This window comes from Pleurodeles waltl, chromosome 9, assembly GCF_031143425.1.
Source record: "Pleurodeles waltl isolate 20211129_DDA chromosome 9, aPleWal1.hap1.20221129, whole genome shotgun sequence".
NCBI lineage: Eukaryota > Metazoa > Chordata > Amphibia > Caudata > Salamandridae > Pleurodeles > Pleurodeles waltl.
Genome location: NC_090448.1, coordinates 35,117,019 through 35,140,307, shown reverse-complemented (window position 1 = coordinate 35,140,307; position 23,289 = coordinate 35,117,019). Strand labels below are relative to the sequence as shown.

General features: G+C 45.1%; 1 protein-coding gene across 1 annotated transcript in view; it reads right to left on the bottom strand.

Annotated features, from left to right (window-relative positions):
- PRKAR2A (protein kinase cAMP-dependent type II regulatory subunit alpha) overlaps window positions 1–23,289 on the bottom strand; it is a 716,041-nt gene that overhangs the window by 332,814 nt on the left and 359,938 nt on the right. The window lies entirely within an intron of this gene.

The window sequence follows — 23,289 nt, the reverse complement described above, 5'->3', positions numbered from 1 at the left end:
CTTGAAGAAGAAGTAGGGTCCCGCCCTCATTGGAGCCCTTAAGTAACCCAGGAAGGGGGTTGGACGACTTCTGCAGTGACCCACCTATTTGGGGGGCGGGGGGACCGGACGGACAGGGACGGCACACTGCTGGACTGACTCGTCACATGCTCCGAGGGGCCTCTGCTCATCCTTTTTCCAAGATAGCAGAATAAAGTGACCACCTGGCAGAGCTCTGTGAGGGGGGTGGGGGTTTGGGGGACAGAGGTGGTGTCACCCTCCTGTCCTTTGTGTGTTTATTTTCGCCAAAGCGGGAGCCAGGGGCTTCTGCACTGGAGAAAACTGTTTTTTCAAGGACGGCACCAAATGTGCTCATCAAAGCAACCTGGTGGCGCTCAGGAGCACTCCCACCATAGCCCAGAGAAACCCATTTCTAAAGGAGAGGTGGTAACACTCGTCTACAGAAAATTCTTTGATCTGAATCCCCCTGCCCGAGTTAAGTTCAGCAGCAGGAGGGCAGAATAGTGTCTGGAGTCGGCGGCAGCACTCGCTTGCACGCAGACTCAGAAGGCTGCACAGGCAGACATGAGGGATCATCTAAAGAACCCCCAAAGTACATAGTATCATGCAGCTAACACTGGAATCAGTGTAGTTGCATGATTTCAACATGTTTGATACCAATCACGACCAGGTTTGGTGAAGCCATTTTGTAACTGGACATCTTGTGACGACCAGTGTCCATTACATACCTTAAAATGGCTTCGCCGCACTCACCAAGCCCAGAAAATGGAGTATGGGGTTTGCAGGGGTACTTCTGCTCGTGCAGGGGTATCCTCACACTTAGAACCATACACCCTGCCCTTGAGCTGAAGGACTTACCTTAGGGGTGAAATAGGGTCAGAGTGCAGTGACCTGGATATAAGGTAAACCTTATGACTGGGGTGAAAGGTGCATGCACCATTTCACACGGCCTGTAATAGCAGGCCTGTAGTGACAGTTTGCATAGGCTCACATGGGGGGCACAATCCATGCTGCAGCACATGGGGACTCCTTGGGTAAAAATGCGCTGAGTACCAAAGTACTATATACTAGGGACTTACAGGGGTGCACCAGTATGCCAATTGTGAAGCGTAAGACTTACTTACCAACCACATTTAGGGGAGAGAACACTGGCACTGTTTAGCAGGGTCCCAGTGTACTACAGTCAAAACACACTGACCCTAGGCAAAAAGTGGGGGTAACTATGTCAGAAAGATCCTACTTTCCTACATGGATTACTGAACCACAAGACCTGGCAAAAATAAATCATCCCATCCCATGTCCCTTACTGGAAGGGGCTGAGCAACAAGTCATTGACTCCACCCTTTGGAAAAAAACACAAGGAGCTGCACCAGAGGAGGTAAACTTTAGACCAGAAATGATCATACCTTTTCAAGCGAAAATGTTTGAAAGATTCATAAAGTCACAACTTAAAAATATTAAAGAACATAGCCTTTTAGACAGTCTGGAGTTAGGCCCAGGTGCAGCAAGGAAAAAGCTAACCTTCAAAATGCTGATAATGGAGTATGCCAACAGGACAATGGTGACTCATGTTTTCTCATCCTCACCGACTTTGCTGCAGTATATATGATTAGCTATACCCTTCGCACCATTATGGGAGAGAATGTGTTTTAATGAACTGGTTTATCTCATACTTGAGTAATCAATCAACAACAAATCAAATTATACAATACATTTTCAACACCTTCAGATCTAAATCAGGAAATACAACAGGATTCAAACCTATCCCAGACTCTTTAATGTATACCACACACCACTGGCTATGCCTCAAACAATCCAACACTTCATATCACCTCTTCATAGAAGAAAAATCTTTATCTAAAGATCTCACTCCATCAACATATACTTCCTGGGCTAACAGAAGATATTCAATTAGGAATGGTTCTGATAACCAGTAGTGTCCAACACATGACTAAAAAATTCCTGTTCATATCCCTTCCTCCAAGTTCCATCCTGGTGAGATTGTGGTTGGAAATGTGCACCATTCTCGACTCCAAGCCTCACACCATTGATTTTCCTAAATCCCTGGTCTTCTCATTAGATTGACATTACTTAGATGGGCAGTTTGCAATGGTTATATTGTCCCATTGAGTTGTCATTAGGTTTTAATGAAGGGGTATTCGTAGTCCTCTTTTTACTCTACACTTGGTGGCTGCTTTTTCATGTATTAACTGTACTGCCAAAAAGATACAGGGGTGTGAAATTCCTATAGCCCAACACCCAGGACATATTGCTTGGGGTAAAGGGCAACAAGTTTTCATGTTTATGTTTTCCTTGGGAGAAGTAAGCTCAAACTCCAGCAGCACAAACCCTCTGGCTGCCAGTTCACAGTACTACATTATAGATCTGGGAAAGGCATTGTCTGCAGTTAAGGTAATATTTGTGTCCATATGTTAATGCTGTTAGAACTTCTATTTATAGTTCATTAATGCAAAGCCTTTATTAGGGTGAGTGTTCTAAGAAAGTGTTGCAAGCTCGGCCTGCACTATTCAGTGGTTCAAAATATATTAAAAAAAAGTGTACAAACATTTACAAAGTTTACCAATATAGGTCTAATGTATAATGCTCCCAGAATGCTCTCTGATTAGAAGCAAATATTTGCAGAAGATTGAAAAGATTGAGGATTCTTTGCTTAATGTTCACAGAAAAATGCAACTAAGAAAAAAACGTTTTGCTAAACTACAGTGAAATTTTAGGTACCATTTCTTTGAAGCATCATTTAGTAAAATGGTTTGATGCATGCTACCATTTCCAAAAAACAGTCATAATGGAAAATCAGTGTAACCAGTTTCAACAAGATTATGGGAAACATGAAAATAAAGAAGAATTGCAAAAGCCAATATTTCTGACCTTGTCCAAGTTTTGGTTTTGTCAATGCGTTTCTTGTTTAGGCATGGTTTTTGTTAAACTTTGTTTTGGAAGCTGCCAGGACTTAAACATTATAACAAATATTGTCAAAAAAGCAAAAATATGTTTTAGTCTCAAAAAGCACATATTGCCACAGTAGTCCCTTGCACTAAACAAAATGACTGTGTACAGATATGCTCACTGTGAAAGAACAGAATGCTGTCACTCTTAGTGAAGTCAGCTGACAGACATAAAATTAGAAGAAAAACAATAAATCTTGGTCAAAGCCAGACCTAATTAGGGATCCAGTTCTTAAAGATAATCACAAAAGTACACCCAATGATAAATGTCCTAGCATTAGTGCAGATTGATGGCTTTCACGCATGTATAAATATTTACAGAAGTACGCTAGGAAATGGTGGCGGCGTGGGCAACTTCTGAGGATGGCCGTTGCATAAACTGAGAGCTCCCAGACCCGGGACCGACCATCCCCATTTATCAACCACTAATGGGGATAACCCATCTGCCATGGGGTGCCTCGACTGATGGCTTCCACAGAGGGAAAGGATTGCAGCCATCAAAACCACTCCCCATTTCCATCTGAGGCAATAGTCATGCCTCTGGGCCGACCTGCACACTGCTCAGGGTTGCGATCAGCAGCCTGGCATTGGCGGTGAGACCTGCGCGAACAAAGTATTTCGGCACCGACCCAGAGTGTCACTGCCCGCTCCAGAAACACTGCCAAACGCTGGGGAGCCCTGTGACTGCTGTTGAGCGGGCGCCCGCTTAGGCACCATCTGATGACGAAAATGGTGGCAGTGACTTCAGGGCTGGCCCGGGAGTGAGTGTAAACCCCAGAGACTGCTGAGGCTTTGTGACCCTACTTGCAAAAAACTGAGGAGCGGACCGAAAGCTGCGATCCCTATGCAGACCGAGGCAGCCTAGTAGCACTGATGTGAGGAGCAACGGATGGAGCCTTGCCTGCGCTGACACAGTGAGTCCTGGTGGCCACCGCAGCAGGGAGGAAGATGCAGAGCACCGCCAATAAGAGTGGGGCAGCCTCTTGCGCTGGTGAGGTCCTGTGAGAAGAAAGGGCTGTGGAGTAGAGAAAAGATGGCCAAGAGGATCGTCGATGCCGTGTGGAAGCCTGACTGAGCTGTTGGCTCACTGCAGTCTTGCCGAGCTGAAAAGTAGTTGCTGCAATGCACATGCACAAGATTTAAGAGCGAGGACTACATCCCTTTACTGATGCACGCCGCTCATATAACACCTCCATTGACAGCTGAACTATCAAATGTGAATCCTACGTTGCAGATAAAGTGACTGGGGTATTTGTCAAGGGCCGAGCCCCAGCCTGTATTTACAGTGAGGTTCAATTCCTAGGAGTGGATACCCTCATAGAACCATGCAGATAGGCTCGGGCTCCCCTCGTGAGTTACGGCACAGACTAGGAGGAACACCAGCACACCTCTGCTTCTTGCTAAGATTGAATGGGTGAGGCTTCATTATTTCTCCTGGCCTCTTATAAGTAACCCCGATACTGCTGCAGAAGACACTCTGGATACGGTCTTAATTTCATACATTGGGAGGACTATCCTTGTGATAACAGCCCACTGCAATGGGCAGTGCCTCTGCTTGTCCCCTACCTTGCAAGGTGTGATATTTATAACCTGAATTCACACAGGTGTGGCTCGAGACAAGGGCGCTTTCTGAGACCCCTCTTGTACGGCCTAATCTACGGACCTGCTATTCCATCTGACTTACGGTGCTTACTCCCTACTTACAAAGGTGCTGTGCTGCACTGAAATCTATACCGAAACCACCCTGGCTAGTCCTGTCATACCAGTGAACGATTTTAAAATTTTCCACCATCTCCAAAACTGAGAGCACTGACCACCAAACAAAATGGGTCGTACCAGAGGTAAAACTAATGATTCTCCTGACCATATTAGATCCTAGTCTACCCCCTCAGAAAGCTTCTCCATATTGGCAACAGAGGATTGCATACCCCCCAAAACTGTTGATCCCCCTCAGGGAAAGCTAGATGTCATCCTGAAAGAAATACGAAGGCCCTGACCAGCCACAGAGCAGCGCCTGGGAACAATCACCACAGATCGCAGCCTCCTCAAAGATGACCACAAAATGTTGACGGACAGAGTTAAAAACAATGAGGCGACCCTTCCGTCTTAACGCCTTGGCAATCGGAATAAATTAGTAGTGTCAAACAACTATAATAGCAGGTCAACGTCCTATAGGAACATGCAAAAGATGCTGAGGGACGGGCAAGCGGAAACAATGTTAGGATCATTGTAATGCCAGAAGGAACAGAAGGCCCTAACGCCAAACAATATGTGGAAAGACTGGCTGTGACCCACAGTGACACCAACCAGCCTAACTTGTTCACAGCAGAAAGAGCGCACCGGGTCCCTGCAGACACACCACACCTCAGTGCACCGGCGCTGCCAGTCATGGCCCATATCCTGAACTACAGAGATTGAGATGCACTCCTCTGCAATGCAAGAGAAACAGCACCTATCCTGATGGATAATGTCCCCGTATCGCTGTTTCCAGACTATACGATCGCTGTCAAATGTCAAAGGGTCTCCTTTTAGGCAGTGAACAGTTAGCTACGCACAGTGGGTCTCCCCTAGGCCCTGATGGTCCCAGCTAGACTTAAAATGATTCACAAAGAAGTAGATTTCTTTGATTCTCCAGAGGAAACATGCGATGGGTTAAAGCAGCACTTTCTAGAATCTTGTAGACCTGGAACTTCACAATCCCTACTGCCCAAGACACAGTGCCTGCCTCGGAAGAGACGGCGAGGACCGGTCCATCAAAACAAGAGGAGTGTGGCTCTCTCACCACAGCAGGTCCTAGAAAGCCAACAAGAGGCACTCATCCCAGCAACTTCTCTTCACAATACCCAACCGCCTTACAGCACCAGCTCCTTATCGGGCAGAGCAACAAACTTTGGTTCCGAGAGCAGAATGCCGCTGTTCCCCTCAATTACCCCACAAACAGCTAACAAACTACTGGGATGAAACCTTTGTAAGTACCACAGCCAGTGAGATTACCTGACCGCATGGGGGACTTCCCCTTTTTGGGAGACTTCCCCTTTTTGAGAGACTGTCTGGCATGGCACCTTGATGGGATGATATCCAGGTAGTTTAGGGGGGCAATGCATGGCTACCCTAAACGACGAGAAATGCTTGCACAAGTGACTCGTCATATCCATAGAGCTACTGATGTAATGGCCTTTAGAACTGGTTGACCTCTTCTGTGCGCTCTCCCCCTTAAAGTGATATGTTCAGCTTCAATTGGATGGCAGATTCTTGGCCTAGGTGGCCATCAGTTCCTAAAGGGTGGGCCCGTTTTATCCTAGATATATTTGCAGACTTAACGCCACACCCCCCACAGCCGATTGTACAAGTTATTATACTGTTTACATGTTCATTTTCCACAGGTCTGATCGAACAGGATTCAATTACTGGACCTTGTACTGGGGATCATTAATGTTTATGGATATGTGACATCGGCCCGAATAATGTATGATTACCATGCCACTGTCTTGCTCATGTACGATTTCTTATGCTTTCACATTTTAAGCGGAAATGTCTGTTGCACAACACTATATCATAATTACCTGGGATATCCAGGGTATGGGATCCATACACAAATGACAAGATACTTGCCCAGCTACACCGCCGGCAATCACACATAGCATGCTTACAAGAGACCCATCTCTCTACTACTGAAGCCCTCAAACTGCACAAGAAATGGAGAGGTCAAATATTCCAGCCCACATATTCGGTCTTTGCACGAGGAGCTGAAATATGGATCCACTCTGGAGTTCCATTTACAGTTCTAGACTCTAGGACCGAGGTGCATGGACGACATACCCTTCTCTGAGGTACTCTAGATGGGATGCCTGTGGTGCTGGAGAGTATATACGCCTTGAACATGGAACAGGACATATCCCTAGCACACTTGTCCATGGACAGTACACAATACGCTTGGATACTGGGTGGGTATTTTAACGCGGTACTTGATGTGAATCTGGACCGGTCACACAGCCCTTTACTGGGCACTGGCTAGTTTCAACAAGCTAAGGCCCTACATAGCTGGCTGCAGAGATGGACACTGTTGGATGCCTGGTACAACCGTAATGGAAGCATGTGCAAATTAAAACAAGTTACTTACCTGTAATTCAGTTCTCCAGTATGGGTATCTTTAACAAGATTCACATGCTTGAATCATCCCAGTCGTCGAAGTGGGAGTCCCATGGTAATCAACTTAGCAGTATATCATTATCATAGGCCCTAATGGCTATTGACAGTCTCTTTCATAACATATCCAAGTCCTTTTTTTTTTTTTTTTAAAGGACCAAACTTGACTTATGACCAATTAGGCAACAGCACCCTTTAGAACACTCCCAAGAGAGGCAGATTCTGTCAGGTTTTCTAGCACAAGTGAGAATTTTCATCCTTTGCTATAAGGAAGCCCCTCAGTGGAGGAGGGTGGGCCGCATGTGAATCAATGAAAGATACCAATATTGGAGAACTGAAGTTACAGGCAAGTAACTCGTTTTCTTCTCCAGTATTAGATCTTTCATATATTCACGTGCTTGAATAAGATTAGCAATCAGTAAGTGGAATATTTATCTGAAGTGTAATTAGTGGATAGTGGGTTTTAAAACACAAATAAAATGGAAAATGTCACTTACCCAGTGAACATCTATTCGTGGCATGTAGTGCTGCAGATTCACATGCTATGCATTACTTCCGCCATCTAGTGTTGGGCTCGGAGTGTTACAAGTTGTTTTTCTTCAAATAAGTCTTTTCGGAGTCACGGGATCGAGTGACCCGTCCTCTCGGTCATACTGCGCATGGGCATAGACTCCATTGCTAGATTGTTTTCCCGCAAAAGGGTGTAGGAAGGAGTGATAGAGTGTAAGAACATAAATGTTGTATAAAAAAAATAGTAAGTTAAAAAATAGATGTCCATGCAAATGTAAATGTACAAATAAGAAAACTGCAACGACTACAGGCTTCCAGGGAGGATGCATGTCAATCTGCAGCACTACATGCCACGAACAGATGTACACTGGGTAAGTGATATTTTCCGTTCGATGGCATGTGTAGCTGTAGATACACATGCTATGCATAGACTACAAAGCAGTTGTTCTCCCCATACATTGTGGCAGCTAGCCTGTAGGAGTTGGAGTTGTTTGAAATAATGTTTTAAAGACAGCTTGACCAACATTGGCCTGTTGCTTTGAAAATACATCTACACAGTAATGCTTAGTAAATGTCAAACTCACAGGAATGCACAGGTTCAAAAGGTGGGCCCATTAATCTTGTGAGGACAATATTTAGATTCCAAGCATGAACTGGTGGAGTTCTAGGTGGAATAATACGTTTTAGTCCTTCCATGAAGGCTTTTATAACTGGGACTCTAAAGAGTGAAGTATGTTGTATAGTCTGCAATTATGCTGATATGGCAGTAAGATGAATTTTAATAGATGAGAAAGCTAGATTTGACTTCTGTAAATAAAGTAGGTAGCATACAATATCTTGTATTATGCTGTAAGTGGGTCAGTATTTTTAGATTGACAGTAATAAACAAACCGTTTCCATTTGTTAGCATAGCATTGCCTAGTTGTAGGCTTGCATGCTTGTTTGAGAACTTCCATACATTCTAATGGAAGTTGTAAGTATCAAAATTCTATGACTTCAGGAGCCAAATCGCTAAGTTGAGGGCACTGAGATTTGGATGTCTGATCAGTCTTTTGTTTTGTGTTAACAAATTTGGTCTGTTTGGAAGTTTGTAGTGAGGTACTACTGGCAGGTCTAGGAGTGTTGTGTACCAATGTTGTCGTGCCCACGTTGGGGCTATGAGTATTATGGTGAGAGAGGTCTGACACAGTTTGCTGACCAGAAACGGAAATAGTGGGAGAGGAGGAAAAGGGTAAGCAAATATCCCTGACCAGTTGATCCATAAAGCACTGCCCTTGGACAGAGGGTGTGGGTGTCTGGATGCGAAGTTTTGGCATTTTGCGTTTTCGCTTGTTGGGAATAGGTCTATTTCCGGTGTCCCCCACATTTGAAAGTACTGATGAAGTATCTGAGAGCGAATTTCCCATTCGTGTATCTGTCGGTGTGTGTTCTGCTTAGGAGATCCGCTAACTGATTGTGTAGTCCTGGGAGTAGATGAATGCGATTGTAAATTGCCCATTTCCATATTGTTTGGGCTAGAAGAGACAGTTGAGATGAATGTGTCCCACCTTGTTTCTTTAGGTAATACGTGGTCGTCATATTGTCTGTTTTTATCAGGACAGTCTTGTGTTTGAGAAGTGGTTGAAACGCTTTTAGGGCAAGGAACACAGTTAATAATTCTAAATGGTTTATGTGATAATTTGGCTGTTTTGAATCCCATTCCCCTTGAATGGTAAGGTTGTTGAAATGAGCTCCCCAACCTATCATTGATGCATCTGTTTTTATTGTGGTCTGAGGCACAGGGTCTTGAAATGACCGACCCTTCATTAAATTGCTGAGATTCCACCATTGAAGGGACCTGTGATTTGGTGGTCTAACAACACTAGATCTTGCAATTGACCCTGTGCTTGAGACCATTGCTGTGAGAGGCGCTGTTGTAGTGTTCTCATGTTTAGTCTTGCGTGCAGTACTATTGCTATGCAGGATGCCATCATTCCCAATAGTTTCATGGTAAATCCTACAGTGTATTGTTGATTTGGCTGCATTTTTAGTATGAGATTTTGGAAAGCTTGTATCCTTTGTGTATTTGGATAGGCTAAGGATTTTTGTGTATTGAGAATAGCACCTGTGCCGGCTGAAGATGGGATTTTTGGTAATTGAGAGTGAACCATTGTGTATGTAGGGTCTCTATTGTGTATTGAGCGTGTTGTTGACATTGTATAAAATTGCTTGATTTTATCAGCCAATCGTCTAGATAAGGAAAGACATGTATGTGTTGTCTTCTTAGGTAAGCTGCTACTACTGCTAGACATTTTGTGAATACTCTTGGAGTGGTTGTTATGCTGAATGGCAGAACTCTGAATTGGTAATGTTTTCCTGCTATCACAAACCTTAGGTATTTTCTGTGAGCTGGATGGAGGGGTATATGGAAATACGCATCTTTGAGGTCTAATGCAGTCATGTAATCTTGTTTTTGTAGTAGTGGAATGACGTCCTGCAGAGTTACCATGTGAAAGTGTTCTGACAGGATATATAGATGTAGTGGTCTGAGATCTGGAATGGGTCGGAGAGTGCCATCCTTTTTGGGAATGAGGAAGTATAGTGAGTATACTCCTGTTCCTTGTTGGGATTTTGGGACCACTTCTATTGCCTCTTTTAGTAGTAGCGATTGCACTTCTTCTTGTAATAGAACATTGTGTTCTGGGACAACCTGTGATAACGTGGAGGAATGTTTGGAGGTATAGAAATCAATTCTACGCAATAACCATTGCGGATAATTGAAAGTACCCATTGGTCTGTGGTGATATTTTGCCATTGGGAGTGGAATTGCTGCAGTCTGCCCCCCACAGGAGATGTGTGGGGTTGTGGGATGCTTAATAAGTCACCGTTTTGATGGGGTAGTGACTTGTTTTGTTTTTCTGGCTCTAAAGTGCTGGCCTCTATAAGAGCCTCCAAATCCCCCTCTCTGGTATGGCTGTTGTTGCCCTTATTTAGAATGGGAGGTAGAAGCCTCTGTGGATTGTGGCTTGAATCCTCCTCTAAATTGCTGCCTACGAAAGGAGCCTCTGTAAGGTGTTGTATATGAGGCTCCCCCATTGCTTTAGCAGTGTCTGAGTCCTTCCTGAGTTTTTCTATTGTGGTGTCAACCTCAGGCCCAAAAAGGTGTTTTTTATTGAAAGGCATATTCAATACTGCCTCCTGTATTTCTGGCTTAAATCCAGAGGAACGTAGCCATGCGTGTCTGCGTATGGTGACAGCAGTATTCACGCTTCTAGCTGCTGTATCTGCAGCATCAAGGGCAGACAGTATTTGGTTATTACTTATGGCCTGACAATACTCAACAATTTGTTGAGCTCTTTTGGCAGGTGTTGTAACAGCTCCTGCATCTCGTCCCAGTGGGCTCTATCATACCTTGCTAACAAGGCTTGTGAGTTCGCAATTCGCCATTAGTTAGCTGCTTGTGCAGCTACCCTCTTGCCAGCAGCATTGAATTTCCTTTTTTTTTTTCAGGGGGAGGGGCGTCCCGGGACAACCAACTGTTGGCCCTTTTTCTAGCGGCTTTCACAACCACTGAGTCTGGAGGTACCTGGTGGGTAATGTATGCAGGGTCTGTAGGTGCAGGCTTATATTTGTTGTCAATGGAGGGTGTTAAAACCCTAGCTTTAACCAGCTCACTGAATATCTCATCCACATGTTTTATCATGCCAGGTAGCATTGGGAGGCACTGGTATCTTGAGTGCGTGGAGGATAAGGTATTAAAACAGAAATCCTCTTCCAAAGGCTCACTGTGCTTAAGTACCTCGTGGTAATCCAGTAGTGTATTTTAGATATTAGGGCACAACAGAATACCTTTTGAATTGTATATATAAGGCTTACGGGCCTGTAATTACATGGTAAAGACCTGTTGGCTTGCTTGTAGATGGGTATTATCTCGGCACCCCTGCATGACTTGGAAATCGGAGCTACCCTGGCAATTGCGTTAGATAGGAGTAGAATGTACTCAGCCCACTTGTCTATGTTGTGTAAAAAAAGATCACCAGGAATGCCATCAGCTTTAAAACATACTATGTTGTTAATTGCATAGCGTATATCTCCCAGATTAAACAAACCACTGCAGTGGCTAACACCCAACTGTAAAAGGAGTGAAGGGGGCGAGGCTGCTTGGAAGTTGGCTCTTAGCATCATAAAGGGAATTACAACGTTGGAACCAGTCCGAGGGCTGGATGTTATTGCCAGAAGCAGGAGCTCCCCTGTGATTGCTATTGCTTACCAAGGGCCAGAAAGATTTGGGGTCCTTGCGTTCACAGGCATCCTTTATACACCTCCATCTCTACTCATCCCAATCCCACCTGGCCTTACTCTGCGTCTGCTTGTACTTTTTTCGCAGGATCCTAACACGGGAAACATATTTTTTGCTTAACTGCACTAATTAGGTTTGCCCGAGCCAGCCGACAGGGGGTTGAGTTCAAGTCTGGGTATATGCCATAAATTGTGTTCATCCAGGTAATCACCCATATTGTTCAAACCAAGAGGTTTGAACATAACATTGAAGTCCCCCGCTACTATAAGGGCGTGGCTGGACGGTCTCTCGCTCAGCAAGCTCTCAAGAGACTGCAAAGTGGCAGAATGGTTGGGCCCCCTTGTCCTCTTGGCGTAGATGTTCAATATGTCAATGACGGTAGTCCCAGGTCCCATAGGGCTGATGCCTAGTATATCAGGGCTGTACGTAGGCAGCCATTTCACTATGCACTGCAATACAGTTTTTACCAATAGTAAAAGCCCCCCCCCGGTGGGCAGCCCACTTTACTAGGGATTGAGGGAAGATGATAGGTTGCATAGGCTGATTCGACAAGCCAGGTTTCCTGCAAGATGTATATGTTGAAAGAGTCCATTAAGGTATTCCAGTGGGGCAATGAAAGTTTGTATTTGAGACCTGCCACATTCCAGGAAACAATGTTTACTTTCCAGCAAGTAGTCATGGTGTTAAGCGGAGAAGAAGAATTAGCCAGGGAATCTAAATAGACTGCCAATGTTCTACAAGCATCGTTGGCAGCAGGTACAACTGCCTTAGGTGGAGCAATAGGGACCTTCTTGCCTTTAGGGTAGCCCAGACCTGCTGGATGGCAAATAACACGGCGACAGCTGTCAGAACTTGCACAGCTATTAGAGCTATCATAAGTGGCCTGTGCCTCAGCCTCTAAGGGTCAATCTAGCTTAGAACAGACAGAACCGTTGCCAAGAAGACCACGAGGGGGTAGCACACGTGGGGCGAGGGGTAAATCAAATATGAACTGAGTAGTAGACCCATCTGGAGGATTAGTTCTTTGGTCGAAGGCCACTAAATCATCGGCTATCTGCCCATTCACTAAAAGAAGTTTGATACAGTGGAACAAGGAGCTCGGGAGCCTGTGCCGTCTGACCCTGAGAATGTCATTTCTAATCTCTGAAAGACATCCTCTACTATGACAAATCCAGTGGGTAACCTTGCCTTGTTTATCAGAGTGTCTTCCCCTTCCACCGCCCCAACCCCCAAGAGAATCAAGTTTGGGTACATTTATCATAAAAAGGTTTACGAGGAGAAAAGATAGTAGTTCTGGCATTGTGTGATCTACAAGGGTATCACCCATCCCCTGGTGTAGGTAATAAGATGCTGTGGCCTTTAGTCCGCGAGTGGTTAGGAACGGATTCACTTGACACACCAGCATGTGCTTGACAACCCTTGGTAGAAGCTCTGACAATTGTCCTGGGAATGATGTCCTCATGTAGCAACCCAGGGTGGCCCACAAGGTGTTTTGCAGGGGGGATCAAAGTAGGAACGGTGGGTGCAGGAACTGGAGCATTAGTCGTGACTGGGTTAGCAGCGCCCTCCCTGCATTTTCTCCCCCTCTCTTCCATGAGGCGCCCCACAGTAACCACAAGATCACCAATCATACACTTAAGGGTTGCTATTTCTGACCTAAGCATTTGGATGCAGCCTGCAAAGTCATCATTTAGGGGAGACGATGTGCCTGATTATTAGATGGGCAGCCTAGCCCAACTTGTGTAATAGAAGCTGCAGAATACTGAGATGTGGATATATCTATAGGACTTGTGAGTGGTGAAAAGCGATTAGTACAAGGGAAGGGAGAGGGAGGAAGTGCTGTCACCATGTCAAGGGTGGGGTCGGGACTGGGAAATGAATCTGTAGAATTTTGGGATACTGTATTGATTTTACTCCCCATCCATTCCATAGCTTTACCAAACATGTTGGATATACTTTCCTGTTGTTAACCAGCAGTGGGACCCTTGGGTTGAGCTGTAACAGATGTTGGAACTAGCCTTTCGTCCTAATCCCCCAGGAGATTATCAATGCGATTGAGCACATCGTTACCGCCCGGCTTTTTAGAATGTTTCCTCTGCTTCTTCCCCCAAACCCCAAGCCGCCTTCAGTCACCTTTCTTTTAACCATCACTGCAGAATGATGCTAATCGGTTCGGAGGGGCCTGGAGTAAGAAGATAAAAAACAAAGATAAAAATAAAATAAAAAGGCAATTCAACAGTGTCTCAAAAGCCAAACTCAAGGGGGGTGGCCCAGCCCAGCCTGACTCAGACAGGCCCGCTCTTGGCCTGGTCTTCGCCCAGGCGCGTCCCACGCTGCAGGTGAGCATGCTGGATTTTATGCGCCTCCTGGCGCTTGGGCAAACGTCAGCGGCATGTCCCTGGCCACAAGGAATGCTGGGGAAGCGAGTTTGCAGCCCCCGGTCTCGTTCAATGTGTCCTGCGCTATGGGTGAGCGTGCTGGATCTGATGCGCCTCCTGTCGCTTGGGCAAACGTCAGCGGCACATCCCTGGCCGCAAGGAATGCTGGGGAAGCGAAGTCACAGCCCCCGGTCCAGTTAAAGGTGTCCCACGCTGTGGGTGAGCGTGCTGGATTTTATGTGCCTCCTGGCGCTTGGGCAAACATCAGCGGCATGTCCCTGGCTGCGAAGAATGCTGGGGAAGCGAATTCACAGCCCATGGTCCATTTGAAGGTGTCCCACACTGCAGGTGAGTGTGCTGGATTTTATGCGTCTCCTGGCACTTGGGCAAACATCAGTGGCATGTTCATGGCCGCAAGGAAATGCTGGGGAAGCGAGTTCACAGCCCCCGGTCAAGGTGTCCTGTCCTGCAGGTGAACATGCTGGATTTTATGCGCCTCCTGGCGCTTGGGAACCGGCACGTCCTTAGCCGTGAGGAATGCTGGGGATGCGAATTCACAGCCCATGGTCCTGTTCAAGGTGTCCTGTGCTGCGGGTGAGCATGCTGGATTTTATGTGACTCCTGGCGCTTGGGAAAACGTCAGCGGCACGTCCCTAGCCGTGAGGAATGCTGGGGAAGTGAGTTCACAGCCCCCGGTCCCATTCAAGGTGTCCCGCGCTGCGGGTGAGCGTGCTGGGTTTTATGCGCCACCTCCTGGCGCTTGGGCAAACGTCAGCGGCACGTCCCTGGCCACGAGGAATGCGGAGGAAGCGAGTTCACAGCCCCCTGTGTTGTTCAAGGTGTCCCGCACTGCGGGTGAGCACAATGGATTTTATGCACCTCCTGGCGCTTAGGCAAACGTCAGCGGCAGGTCCATGACTGCGAGGAATGCTGGGGAAGCGAGTTCACAGCCCCCGGTCAAGGGGTGGGTGGGTGTGTGTGTGTGTGTGTGTGTATATATGTATGTATACACATATATATATATACACAAATATATATATATATATATATACACACACACACACACATACATACATACACAAATACTTAAGGTGCCAGTTATATAGTACTATAAACACGTATACTCCTGTATATAATAAAATGTATGCATATACTTAAATAAAAATAATAGTAATAATAACAACTATAATAATAATCAGCAACTGGAAACTTATTTCAATAGATAGATCTAAAAGAATAAACAATGGAGGCTCACCATATTGAAACAGATGGCGTAGTAGTGCTTGACCAACTGCAGCATCAGTGTGTTGAGCTGACTCTAGGCAGTAGTGCTGTGTGAATGAGTGCACACTTCTTCATGTTGCCGCACAATATATCTTGTCCAACGTCACACCAGCAAACAGGGCTGTGGATGTAGAGACTGCCCTGGTTGAGTGCGCTCTGACCTTGTTTGACAAAGGTTGATCAGCTTTACAATGACAATACTGTATTGTGGTTGAAATCCATCTGGCAATTGTTGCTTTAGTTACTGGAGTTACCATATGCATTTGACTGTTAGATACCAATAACCGAGTAGTCTTCCTGAACGTTTCTGTACGATGCAAATATAATTTAAGGCATCTCTTAAGATACAAGGTATGGAAGGATCTTTCTGCCAGAGAACTTGGGTTCGGAAAGAAAGCTCTTAGAACAACAGGTTCATTAAGATTGAAATCACAAGATACCTTAGGAATTAATCTCGGGTTCGTTCAAAGTAGGACGGCATCATCTGTGAAGTGCAAAAAAGGTTCCTATGTGGAGAAGGCCTGGATTTCACTTACTCTTCTGGTGCTTGTAAGAGCTAAAATCAAAAAGACTTTCCAGGTGAAGAATTTGAGGTCAGCCTTATGAAGGGCTCAAACGGTGGCTTCATTAATTGCGGTAAGACTGTGTTTAGATGCCACTCTGGTGGTGGAATCCTCAATGGAGGAAAAGCACTAAAGAGGCCTTTAATAAATTGATTCTGCTGGAGCATAAGTAAGTAGAACCATGAGAATGGGCATATCTGGAAATTGTAGCCAGATGCACTTTTACTGAGGAATGAGCCAGACCTGACTGAGGCAGAGAAAGCAGGTAAGGCAAGAGCTGTTCAGGTGATATTTAAAGAGGATGTAAGTCGGAATTCTGGCACCAGATGCAGAACCTTTTCCATTTTAAAGGTTGAATCTGCTCACGCCTTAGACAGAATCTCTTGACACTACTGCGAGATGTTCAGGTCCTTGAATTCATTGTATTCAGGAGCCATGCACACAAGTGGAGAGACGCTGGGTCCGGATGATGTACCTGGCCGTTGTTCATCGGTAACAGGTGAGGCACTGGCTTGAGGTGAATATGGTTTACTTCGGAGAGCAGGAGAAGCTCCGTGAACCAGTGTTGCCTGGGCCACCTGGGACCTATCAGTATGACCCAACACCTCTCTGATCTGATTTTTCTGAAAATCTTCGGAATCACAGGAATTGGAGGAAAAGCGTTGGCAAGGACCCCGGACCATCTTATCAAAAATGCATTCCCCCCACGATCCTGGATGGGGTAGCCAGCTTGCAAAATACCGGCATTTGTTGTTCTGTTGGTCATAAACAGGTCTAGTGTTGGCTTGCCCCACCGACAGAATACGTGGTCCAGAGTGGTGTGATCTAGCTCCCATTCGTGAAGGGTTGATTTTATTCTGCTGAGACTGTCCGCCAAAGTGTTGCTGAGTTGGGAAACATGATCCACTCAGAGTGATGCCATGCTTCATTGTCCAATTCCAAATCCTCTGCGCTTCTGACAATAGGGGTAACGATCTGGTACCTTCCTACTTGTTTATGTAAAACATGCTTGTTGTGATGTCTGTGTGCAAGAGGACTGAAGTATTCTCTAAAGATAGGCTCTAAGACCGAGGTAAATCGCTCGAAGTTCCAGGTGATTATTGTGAAGAGCTTTCTGACCTGCAGTCCATTTTCCTTGGACTTGTAGTTCTTGCAAGTGTTCTTCCCATCCTTCCAGGGATGCATCCGTGGTGATAATGTAATGGGGAGCTGAGAAAGGAATGAGAGACCTTTGTCTAGATTGTTCGCCTCTGCCCACCAAGCTAATGCTGTTATCATTCGAGGTATAATCTTGATTAAGTAGAATGATCCTGTTACCTTCAAATACTGTCTGTCGAGTTCTTCTTGGAAGGGTAGGAGGTCTATAGATGACATCATCCCCAAAAGAGATTTATAAATGCGTACTGAATAGCACTTTCTTGTTTGAATTTTTAGTGCTGGACGCTGTAATCTCTGTTGTCTGTCTTGTGACAGGTATGCTTTGTTTTGTTGAGTATCCAGAATTGCTCCCAGTAATGGGATTTGCTTTGTTAGAATAGTGGATGATTTTAGGTGTGTGACCATGAGACCCAGGTGTTTGCAGAGTATCGGGCAGGCTAAGGTGGATTCTGTCGCCTGAGCTGCCGATGGTGTCTTGATCAACCAGTTGTCAAGATATGGGAATATTTGGTGTGTTCTGAGCTTCACAGCGCGGCAGCCAGCAGGGACTTTGTGAAAATATGTGGTGCAGATTTGAGACCAAAACGAAGAACTTTGAATTGGTAGTGAGTGTCGGCTACTGTGAACCTGAGGAATTTGCGTTTTTTGGGGTGGAAGGTGATATGAAAGAACGCATCTCGCAGATCCAGAGTGCTCATATAATCGTAGTGGTTCAAGAGTTTGAGAACGTTTGAAAGAGTGATCATACAGAAAGACTGTTTCTTTAGGATTTTGTTCAGTTTCCCTAAGTCTAGTATGGGTCTCCATTCCCCTGATTTCTTCTTCATTAGGAAAAAAAACTGGAATAGAAACCTATTCCTTTCAGTGATGAAGGAACTCTTTCTATTGCTTCTTTCTCTAGCATGATGTGAGCTTCTTGACTTAGTAAGTGAAGATGATGTGGGTGTGCACCTGATGGAGTTGTTAGCGGTCGCTGGATGACCTCCAGATTATGTCCGTGGGTAACAAGGTCTAGAACCCACTTGTCCAATGTTATGCTTCCCCAATGGTGATGGTAGTTGGAGGCATTTGCACCCAGGTTCAATTTGGAAGTGGTGGCAGCCAACTCTCAGTACAGGTCACTTTGTTCTGTTGGAGTCCTACCCGTGAGACCTGTTTTCTGCGAGGCCCTTGCTTGTGATAAGCAGCTGAAGGTGGCTGCTTATAGGCTTGCTGCTGGAAATAAGGCCTATATTGTTGGTAAGGTTGCTGGAACCTTTGATAACTACCTCTATATGAGGAGAGGCCTTTTCCTCTAGCTCCTCTGAAGGCAGCCTTCCTGAACTGTAAGGTTCCTAATGACCAGGCTGTTTCAGTGTCCGCTTTTGTTTGTAGCGCTTCATCGATGTGCTTCCCAAAAGTGCTTGTCTGTCGAAGGCCATGTCTAGAATATTTGTCTGGACTTCGGGTCTAAAAGATGTACTCTTTAACGCTCCTTGTCTTCGTAAGACCGCAGCCCCTGCAAGCTGTCGGAATCCAGTTGACGCTATATCCATAGCGCCATTGATGATTTCAGGGGATGGTCTCCCTCTTTCTTATAACAATTTCCTTGTTTTTGGTCCTTTTTCTTCCGGTATGAGATCTAGTAAGTCCCCTATATCCGCCCAGATTTGTCGGTCATAATGAGCAATAGCTAGAGCGTTGGCTGCTCCTACTATAACTGAAGACATTGTGGTGAACCTCTTCCCTAAGTTATCTAGGCGCCTCCCTTCCTTATCGGTGGGTGCCGATATAGGTTTTGACGGATTTTTGGAGCAACATTGTGCTGCTTGAATAACAACAGAATCCGCCTTTGGGTGACCCTCTAAACAGGCTAGTGCATCATCAGGGGCCTTGTATTTCTTTTCTATCTTTGGCAATACAGCCGGCACTGTAGCTGGATTCTGCGTAATCTTTACTTCTTCTTGCCATATATAGTCAATTATGGGTTTTGACCTTCGTGATTTTCTTTGAGGTTCTTTAAAATCATACAAGAAGCAGTCAGTCTGCTTCACTGACATATGGAGAAAACATCTGTCTGCGGCTCTTTCCATTATTGAATGAAACACGCCAATATCCTCTGGTGCAGAGTCTTAAGGGGAGGTGGCGATGGCGTTGGTAAAAGGTATTCAATTCCACTCGTGAGACCTATTGTCCTGAATTCCTCATTTTCATCACTAGATGAAGAAGGATCTTCTCTAGGAGGGGTAGTGATGTTAGACAATGGTGATATTCTCGGTGTAACCGGTGGAAGATGATGTTCCGGAGCTGTGGGTGAGGAGTTGGTGTAGATACTTGACCTAACACTGTTTGTCGAGGGCCATCAGGGTACCTCGCTTAATAGTCCTTTAACATATTTTTTAAATCTTGTAGTAATGTTAAAGGTACTTTCACTACATCCTGAGGCGCTTGCAGTTGTTCGTGTGACCTATAACGCTGAGAAGGGGAAAGTCTATGAGTGCTTGTTGGTTCCTGATAGTTGTCACCATAATAACGATCATTATCATATTCATCCTTGCCTAAATCCTGGCATTTTACATTCACTTGCAAAGGACTATACGCTGTTCCATTCCGAATGGGCCATCAGTGACATCAGAATCATCTATGTCTAAAAGGTGACTAGTAGGATAAGGAGAAACCTTACTGGGAGAGGTGTGCTCTGGTCTAATTATCTGTTTGGTTATCTTAATCACCGTCGATGGTGTTGTCGACAGTTTTAAAATAGTCAGGGGAGGTAATGGTGTAGCTGGGACCATAGTCGGCGACGATGTCGTTGGTGCCGATGACGACAGGGTCGTCTGCGGTAAAGATGTTAACAGCGAGGTCAGCAACAATGGAGTCGTCAGTTGTATCACCGACGATGGTACTGATGTCAACAGACTTTCTTGGATGGTGTCTTCGTTGGCAATGTTTGCGAAGTACTTGGAACTGTAGTTGAGGAGATCTTTGTCGACGGGATAGGTGCCACAGCGAGCGTCAATGGTATCATCACCGATGCCACTATAGGTCACTGTACTTGTTCTCGTCGGAGTTCCCGTCGATGTGAATTTCAAAGGTGGTTTTATCATCGACGGTTCTGAAGCCGGTTTTGAGGGGGTAAGAGATTTTCTAAATTAAGCAGAAGGATGGGATCTACTCTGACTAGCCTCATGTCTCTGTTTTCTATCCTTATGGGATGCTCCCTTGCTAGTCTCCTGATGAGACTTTTATAAGGCCTTTTTAGAAGTCTGAGGTTGTTCCTCAGGGAATTTTCCCTCTTAGGTGTTTTTTTTTTGTGAGGAACTGTAGGAGTCAGGGTCGTCTTCTGACGTGAGTGTTATAGATGGCTGAGATTAGTGTAGCCAAAATAAGTCTGCCCTCACGCTCTTTAAGGGTTTTATATGAAAATTGAAGGCACATTTCACAATCCTTCACTTTATGGTGAGGATAAAGGCAATTTATACAATCCTTATAAGGATCATCAACATGTAGCCTCTTTTTTCCACAAGTAGACCAGGATCAAAATAATCCCTTTTCACGTTTATCAGTCATATCTGAATGTAAATAGTAGGTAAAATACCTGAAGTATGAAGAAAACTGGGCAGCGCCCAGGGAGACTCCCTCTTGCATGACGTACGGTGGAAAATCTTAGGGGATCTGCCTCTCTTTGGAGTGTTCTAGAGGGTGCAGTCGCCTGATTGGCCATAAGTCAAGTTTGGTCCTTTTTTAAAAAAAGGACATGGATATGTTATTAAAGAGACTGTTCATAACCATTGATGATATATAATGCTATGTTGATTACCATGGGACACACACTTTGACGATGAGTATGATTCAAACATGTGAACCTATGAAAGATCCAATACTGGAGAAATTCATTTTTCTCTCCCCCACATGCACTACATGACCAACTTGACTGAAACCTATGTAACACCTCGCTTCAAACTCACATTACACACGCAACATATGTAGGAAAAACCCCCATCAGACCATAATCTCTTAGAGGTGACACTGTCATGGGGCCGTGTGCAGACCCCTGTAGCCACATGGCATCTACAGCCACGGCCCTTGGAGGATGGAGTATTCTGTGAAACCCTAGCTAATACAATAGATAATTCGTGGAAAAACCTAACATGGCCTCCTCTCCATTAGTGGGATGGGAGGCATTCCAAATGGTAATATCAAGGGACATCTATAGGCTCCATTGTGGGTGCCTGCAACACGGTCCTCCACGAGCTTACTCATGTCGAAGATAGCTTGGGCCCTCTAGAGAAAGCAGCAGTAGAAGATTTATAGCGTACCTTGGAGTTACAGGCAGCCAGAACTGAATACGCAGAACTTCTTAAACGCCCGAGTGTCACGGACTATAGGGTCTACGTGCAGAAATCTCATTCTGAGACAGATAAATCCAGTACGCTATTAGCCCAGATGAGTAATTATCACCCCCACCCACTTGTATCCTCAAGAGAATTACTCCCCAGCAGACCCAGGTCACTACACAACTCGAGATAAATCCAGAGCTCCATGCTTTCTATGCAGACCTATAATCAGCTATCCTCCCGGCCGGCCATCCGGCAATTCACTTCTTCCTGCAAGGACTGACCTAACCGGAGATACAGGTCACAGACAAGGAGCTCCACTGAGCCCCGGTGAAATCCGCAAAGCAGCTAAATAATTGGCCCGTAAAAAAAAAAAAAGAAAAACCCTGTGAACAGACGGCCTTCAAGTTTTATGCTACCTTCACCAGTTGTCTAGTACTGCAATTGGAAGGTTTGTACAAGACCTCCTTGAAGGAGACATGTTGCCCCCTACTACTAGATAGGCAATAGTGACCTCTATACTGAAACCCACTTAAGTCAAATTAGATGTGTCTTACTATAGACCACTATGGCCATTTAACACCAAGTACAATATCCTAAGTAAGTTCCTGGCGCGTAGGCTTCTTCCCCTGCTCCCTAAACTCATAAATACAGATCAGTGTGGCTTTCTGCAAAAACGCAACACCTCCCTTAATATATGCAGTTACATCACATAATGGACGCCGATCGACACACCCGTAGGCGGCTGTCTTTCTATGGACCTCCGACATGCTTTTGACACGTTGGTGTGGGACTATGTGTTTGCTACCCTTGGGCGCTTTGGGATCCACCCTAATTACATACGCTGGGTAAAATTGTTATATACCTCTCCCACAGCAAAGCACAGACCGGTGTATACAGTTCAGATTCATTCCAAATATTCTGTGGCTCTTGGCAAGTTTTTCCATTGTCCCCATTACTACTTGTGTTAGCATTAGAACCATTAGCACAGCGGATTAGACAGGAGGCACGGGACTGAATGATACCTATAGGACCCACGACTCACGAAATATCACTATATGCTGATACGATACTGTATTTGGGAGATCTCCGCATGAACCTAACTGCAACTGCTTGAACATTCTGATTTTGCAACACTCTCAGGCCTTTGTATTAACAATGATAAGTCATATGCCTTTTCAATTGAAGACATGTATATGGGAATGTCCCTATCTCATGGAGATGTGAATATACAAGTAGCACCTTGCGCTAAATTGCAGTTCACATGTATTTTGTAGGAGTACCATTTCCCAGCTTTTTTTGTCACAAACTTTGTAACTTTTATTCTCTTCTTATATCAGAAAAGCAGTAGACACTTCCTCATGTGGAAGCAGCAAAAATATCAAATCAGTTCACTATATCAACAAGCGTAATAACAATGATATATGATATAAAACCTTATATGGAGGACTGATGGTGTAATACGTGAAACACATCATTGTGAGCATCATCAGATCCAGGTTCATACTAAGTACTGCGTTAAAGCCCCCACCCAGTATCCAAGGGCACTGCGGCCAGTCCGCAACGACCATGGACAAGTGTGCTAGGGTATGTCCTGCTCCATGTTCGCGGCATATATATTCAAGATACAAAAATATTGTGAAAAAAGTGCAACTGAAACCTTTTATTGACTGTTCAACACATACAAGT